We start from the raw sequence: 6757 nt of genomic DNA, 5'->3' as shown, positions 1-6757 counted from the left end.
TACCTGCATAAGAGACATAACTTCAGGATAAATATTGCAATAGCTGTCCTAGCGACTGTAAATATATATTTAGTATGATTTGTAGATATCAGGTAATAATTTTGAGCGTTGTATAATGATGGTACGATCTCGCCAAGAGTTCGATTTCCAGTAACCGTTTTCACTTTATTTGCTCCACATACCAGCGATATCTAGAATCATTCCGTCGTCTTTAGTTGCTTTGAATACCACGACATAATGACATTATATAAACGACCCATTAAGAGTTACAGCAAGTTTTCATTCCTTACACATAGAGAACTATTTTCTGTAGAGAAAAGGTAAACTATCGAGCTATGATTATGCAAACCGGTTTCGATTGTTGATTGCAACCAATTCTCTTCCTTTACGTCGATAAGAATAGTAAGACTATTATGCCATTTCGTTTTCTCTTCCTATAGATGTGTGGCCTTGCGTTTTTAAACAAAGAAATAATAATTAGCAAAAATTATGGAGAATAATCATTTTTATGACACAAGAAAACAAAAAGAAAATAGATTAGTGGATTCAGTAGAATGCCAGTATATTATAAGTATAGGTTGATTAACTTAAATCGACGAGCAGGCAAAATCGTTACTGTGCCCGACAAAAATATTTAGTAGCATGTCTTACAGGTCTTTACCTTCTGAGTTCAAATGCCACCGAGGTCAACTTTGCCTTTTCTCCTTTCAGAGGCAATGAAATATAGTATCACACTGGGATGGATGTAATCGACTATTCTTTTCTCACAAATTCCAATCCTGGTGCTTATATTAGAGATAACTACTTGATCTACTTGAACGAGAATAAGCAACGCAGGTGGGATGTGAATGCAATCCTAGTAGGATTTGAAAACAAAACATAAATTGATGTAAATATATGCTGCGATTCATTTTATCCAGTGGTCTGCTGTTTCTGTTACTCATTTACTCTAAAGCTAAAATCTTTATTACGATCACTGCGGATCACGCATAAATGAGGACGGCACAAGATAAACAATTACACAAAATGAATGAGATCGTGCTTATATACAATTTTTGATTTTAACTATTATGTACAATTTAATAAATGAATTTTAAAATAAATGAGATCTTACAAAAAAATTTGAGAACTTAAACAGATCCGTTTTTTGTTCTTATTTTAAAATTACATAGAAATTACATCCTCCAGCCGAACAGCCTATAAGGCCCAGCAGATAACTTCATTTACTCCTACCCAGAATAAGTCTTTGTGATTAGCAGATTTTGTTTCCTGCGCACCTGCTTTGCGCATAACAATTCATATTCAAATGACTTTGGTCATAGCTAGTTTCACGAGAATTCAATAGTTATTTCGCCTGAAACAGTTTTCTGAGAGAAACAGTTCAAAAGGATTTATTACGCAGTATATCGAAGTTGACTTCTAAATCAGGTGAACCACATTTTTAAACTAATTAATTTTCCTAATTTATTACTTTAATATAAGTTTTGTAAAAGTTAGATACTTGTTTGTTATAGGTTTTTCTAATGAATCATTGAAATTATTGTTCCGATAAATATTCATAAACTGGTTTATCGAAAATAAAAAAAAGCAAGCACATTTCTTAGTTAATGGAATGGTAAATTGAAAAACTACATAGAAAGACGAATATCTAATAGCAATTTACAAGTTAATTTAAGGGTTTTATCGGTAAGAAAAAGTAGAAAAAAACATTTTTATGTCAATTTGAAAAATGGAAGTTAATTTTTAACACATTAAAGAAACTATCTCTGTGAATGATAAAATACGAGACATTTAATGGTGGTCGCTTCAATTAAACATACTCTTACAAAGTAAATAACTTCCTGTATATATATCTACTCCGATATATATATATATATATATATATATATATATATATATATATAGCTTTGCAATAATGTGGTTTCGGATTCAGTCCCACTCCTTGACACATTAGACAAATGTATTTTGCTATCTCCATGGGCTGACCAATGCTTTGTAAATGAATTTAGTTGACGTAAATTGTGTAGAAGCCCATTGTGTGTGTCTGTGTGTTGTATATGTGGGGGGGGGGGTCACACTGTTTTACAGCACTTTTGACTGAGAATAAAAATATTTTTTTTTACAAAAGTTCACAACCATACAAAAATCATATCAACTAAGTAAATGACCTCTAAATGCATTAAAAACCATTATAACATATTCAGAACAATATTTAAGAAAATTATCTGTCTTTGAACATATGGCAAATTTACTTGGGGCAAAATGAGTAAGACAAGATGAGGTAAATTTGCCTCTTTAATTCTTCAGAATTATATTTGTAAACAGACTCGTATACATTAATATCCATCCTTAGACATCAGAAAGGTCAAAAACGTAACAAAATTTTAAATATTCAGGTCAAATGAAAAGGTATCGTGGAAAAATGGCAAATGATATGAAATCAACGAAACACAACTAAATAATAAAAAAAGAACTTAAAATATTTTCTATAGCTTCTTTACCATCTGCAATAGTGGCTCTCTTCTCGACATATTTACACACCAAGCAGTTAAAGTAAAGCAATTATTGAAATTAGTCATTACTCATATTACCCCATTTAAGACATTTTTTGAAAATTGAATTTCATCAAATTAGACATTAGTGTAGGAAAAAATGACTTGGAATCCAAAAGAGAAAAGAATATTGATTGTTAAACACCAAAAATTATCCAGATATTTTATTAGCTATCTCAATTACTATCAAAGTCAGAGTTGAGGAAAATTTTTGAAAAGAAAGTGCCTGTCACCTGAAAAGTTTCAAGCTCTCAACTTCAACAACTATTATGCTGACCAACTTTTGATCCTAAAGATGAAGCAACAGTACAAAACGGTGATGTAATACCGGCAATTTAATGATTTCAAAGAGAGAAAATAATGAGAAATCAGAAATTACACATTTTACTCCAGTTATTAATTTTGCACCCTCCCTATATATTTGTATGTGTTTTTGTCTCCACTCCACCACTTAACAACTAGTGTTGGCTTATTTACGTCTCCGTAACTAACGTTTCGGGGAATTGAAATTTATAGAATAAGTACTGGGGTCGATTTTTTTTGGTACTACTTAAATACAGAGATACTACTTAACACATAAAGCGCGACGAGCCACGATCGAGGCCGTCAGGAACAGTTCGACAGGCCACGATCGTGGCCCACATAGATGCATTTAATTTATGGTCGTTTGTTGGGGACTAATGTCATTCAATCGCTCCGATACCCCCACAGAATGCAAGAGTTCAACTAATGACTTTTCAGATGATGTAAAACTTGCCACCTTTATATACTAAGAAGATATTTTAACTTTGTTTTTGTTTTTTACGTGTGCATGGTAATCTTATTTTCGTATAATGTGCTCAGCAGTCCATACTATGTAAGTGCAAATCCCAGCACTTTATAGGTTAAATACGGGTGTTACGTACGAAACATTTTGAATGTTTGCTGTGTGGACGTGTAATGACACCCTAACCCTAAAAGTAATCCTCCCCTTCATATCGTTACGTAGATGCATCGGGATCTCTGTATTTAAGTAGTGCCGATTTGTTTAACTAAAACCATTCGTGGAAGTATTCCAGCATAGTTGCAGTCCAATGAGTGAAACAAACACAAGAAAACGTAAGCTATATTCTGAAGTGTTAATGAAGAAAACGTATTTAATTATTGAACATTTTCTGTGTAGCATAAAATGTTGCTTCAATAGTCTGCATGTTTTAAATTTTGAACAATGGCAGTGTGTTTACAGTACAACAAATATTTGTTAATCACAGCTAGACTTGCAAACCGAATGCTTCAATTCACGAGCTGTTTAAGCAAACACAAACATAATAGGATATGCCATAGGATTGTCTGATAAGTCTTAAATGGTATTTTGGAAACTATTTTAATTGTATCTACTACAAAAGGTTCATTTTACTAAAGTGATTACACTGAAGAGAATACATAGACTCAAGTTTGGCTGTAATTGTCAAAATACGAAACCTTTGTAAACACAGACGAATTTCCGTTAAGTTATTACATTTGTGGCACGTCTTTAGAAATTAGAATAGCTATGTTTGTACGACGGTTTCAACTCTAGATTATATCAACTTCGTTTTAATTTCTCTATAGAAGTTGGCGACAAGCATTTCTTAATTTTTCTTCTGAATTATTCACTTATATCAGTTAACAATACGTCTCAATACGACAAAAAGTAGTCTTGTATATAACACAAGTTATTGCATAAATAAGTGCTTCATATTCATTAAACATTAACGTCTTTAAGACGAACATTATAGGAAATAAATCTAGCAAAAACATAAATTAGTAAAACCTTTTCTGTTTTGGAATTCGTAAGTTACCCCAAACATTACGGGAAATTTTCACAGTGCTTAAAATTTGCGGACCTAGACAGGCATTTGCGCTATTAGATCATGCTCCCTCTCGTACGTAAAAACATCAAAATAGATTATGCATATTTACATTATTTACATTCGACGCGATATTACCCCTACGCCATATGCTCACGGGCATATGGCGTAGTGGTTGAGAGCGCGGGCTATTAACTTCAAGATTCCGAGTTCGATTCCAAGCAGTGACCTGAACAATAATAATAACAATATTGAAAAATACCTTAGGAATGAGAACCCAGATTCGAAATTTCCCCAAGACACCTGAAAAAGGCTGGAGGGTATATCAGCCGAAACGTTGTGTTAACAACAAACATGATGAGGACAAATATCTGTCGAATGTAAATACTGTACATAATTCCTCATCTCTTAAATACATCAAAACAGATTATATATATATGTCTGATGTTTCATTAACTCACAAAAATATTACGGGCGATTTTTTTCTAATTTATGTAATCTATTATTCCATCTTTATGAATATAACATTGTCCAATGAAACCTTTCTTAATTGTCATCAGTCGGGTACAATTCTGAAGAAATTTATTTCGAGCAGGTCGCCACATAAAATGGGCGAAGGTAAAGCGAGTGCACACCACCTAACCCTAACCAGTGTGCGCAGTAAAAAATCTGAGGTCGAGCGATCAATGAGGAGTTTTTTCTCGCTGGTTGGAAGAAAACTTGGCAGTTGTTTGGCTCCAGATCAGCGCTGATCGAACAAATCTGTGACAAAAAGCGTTGTAGTCATGATCCCTCCATTTGAGTATAACAGGAAGTCGATTATTTTCAGCAGGTAGAGTGACTATGTAGAAACTTCCTTGTTGAACGCTCAGCCAAACCGTATGCAATCATTATCTTCAACATGCACTGACATCACTTAAATGGTGGAAAATATTGTTATACAGCTTGCATACTCGACAATACTCTCGTCTGCTGGAAAACAACGTCCTCTCTTCAAAATAAGCGACATTACTTAGTGATTGATGCTTAATTGATGCACGAAAGCAATCAAATCTAATTTGCTAGTCTTTTGATGAATCTTTTCAATAAGTATGGATTTTATTTTTTCATCTTTTTATTAAAAAGTTCATTTGGAGTCAGTAACTTAGCAAATATACATTGCAAATATTTGTAAGATACTATTGTAGTCCGTGCCTGTTTCTAATACAGGCACATAATATTTCACTTGAAATAGCTTGTCTACAATATTTTACCCTTTTTAGAAAAGCTTTAAATAATGGTAGTGCTGAGAATAACTACTTAAATAATCTAAACAGATTTATTCCATTAATAAACTTAGTTTAAACCATGCGTGCGTATGTTTTATTGTGTGTAAAAGGAAGCGTTATTTTCTGATTTTCATTTAAAGACAATCGTAACTATCGGATAAAACTGAATATCTATTTCATTATATTTCGTGCTGCTGAGATCGGCTTCGATAAAACTTAAAGGTCAATTGTCAAAGTTACAAGACTTAAGAAACAAGTAAGCTTCGTGATATTCTCATTATTTTCGATGTTCGTCAGTCATTTTGTTTAGCAGTAAATCGACCAGGTTTAACAGATGTGATTATATATTTCCACTTGAATTGAGTCAGAGGAAATGTCTGGATTTAAGTAGTCTAACCTGTACAATCACAATATTTTATAATTTTCTTCTTAGATCTTTACATACAAACACTGATTCGATTGCCTTTTAGGCAATCGAATTAACGTATGTATGTAATGATCTTGAAATATGTTGAGACGAATCAATAATTTACTTGTGCATATGGTAAACGAAGTCGTGTAAGAGTTAACTTACTTTCAAACTGAGATCACAACGCGGTTTCAGTTTTCAATCGAAGCATTTATTCCGTGAATGTGCTGCAGGAAGTATGCTAATCAAATTTCTTATTCTTCCTCTACAGAAATGTTAACCCCATGTTTCTAGACAAAAGAAACCTCAATATTTTACTTGAATTGGAAGGCGGCAAGCCGGAAGGATCGTTAGCATGCCGGGAAAAATGCCTTGCAGCTTTTCGTCCGCCTTTACGTTTTGAGTTCAAATTCCGCCGATGTCGATTTTTGCCTTTCATCCTTTCGAGCTTGATAAAATAAGTAAGCACCTGCCAAGCACTTGGGTTGATGTAATTGACTTAAGCCTCCCCGAAATTGCTGGCCTTGTATAAAAATTTGAAACCAATATTTTGCTTAAATTCATTTCTGCCCAGCAGAATTCGTAGTGGGTCTTGAATGAAGTAATTTCACATAAATTATACCTTTAAAGGCTCACCAAATAACCGTGAGCGTTACAATTTTATACATTTCATTCTACGAAATATTAGATTTTAGCATA

General features: G+C 33.2%; 1 protein-coding gene across 4 annotated transcripts in view; it reads left to right on the top strand.

The window, feature by feature from the left end:
• The first annotated feature begins 1231 nt into the window (after positions 1-1231).
• Positions 1232-6757, top strand: part of LOC106867971 (uncharacterized) — a 29081-nt gene continuing 23555 nt past the window's right edge. For 2 of the 4 annotated variants that reach the window (XM_052965940.2, XM_014913051.3), the window contains exon 1: positions 1232-1428. The gene's annotated coding sequence lies outside the window, so the exon portion shown is untranslated. Of the gene's footprint in view, positions 1429-3530; positions 3651-6499; positions 6520-6757 lie in introns of those variants that run through there. The other 2 variants (XM_089347717.1, XM_089347718.1) reach the window with 2 other exon arrangements.

Source organism: Octopus bimaculoides, chromosome 2 (genome assembly GCF_046866305.1).
Source record: "Octopus bimaculoides isolate indiv1 chromosome 2, ASM4686630v1, whole genome shotgun sequence".
Classification (NCBI taxonomy): Eukaryota; Metazoa; Mollusca; class Cephalopoda; order Octopoda; family Octopodidae; genus Octopus; species Octopus bimaculoides.
This window is presented reverse-complemented; position numbering and strand designations above follow the sequence as displayed.